This window comes from Centruroides sculpturatus, unplaced genomic scaffold, assembly GCF_000671375.1.
Source record: "Centruroides sculpturatus isolate CEXI.00-Female unplaced genomic scaffold, Cexi_2.0 scaffold4905, whole genome shotgun sequence".
In the NCBI taxonomy this organism is placed as follows: domain Eukaryota; kingdom Metazoa; phylum Arthropoda; class Arachnida; order Scorpiones; family Buthidae; genus Centruroides; species Centruroides sculpturatus.
Genome location: NW_019389104.1, coordinates 931 through 1,395, shown reverse-complemented (window position 1 = coordinate 1,395; position 465 = coordinate 931).

The following is a 465-nucleotide window of genomic DNA, read 5'->3' as shown; positions in this document are numbered from 1 at the left end:
ACTTCAACAACACCTCTTGGTCTGTAGCAGACTTGCTTTACGCTTCCTTCTTTCTTTATCTTGTCTTCACAAGCCTTTATCAATTCTGTTGTATCAATCTTCTCCTGACTGATGATTCTTACTGATTTTACCGCTGAATACTTTCTAATTTTTGTCGTTTCTTCTACAGCTTCGTCTTCCGCCGAAACTCCTTGAGTAAAGTCCATGGACTCATCCAGACCGGTAGCTGCCGCATCGGGATGTCGACGGGAACTAGAAGCAGCTGACCCATTGTGGATGGAGAGGGACTCACCCTCACCACCTAGGGCCTCCATCAACGTTGTCGTTCAGCTCGCCGATGGGGAAGTCTCTNTTAGCCATAAGGCCGAGAAGCGATAAAAAACACATCAAAGGTGCCGACAGGCCAAGTGTGGAGACATACAAAACACCTGCGGTGTGTCCAGGTTACGTCGATCGGCAAATATT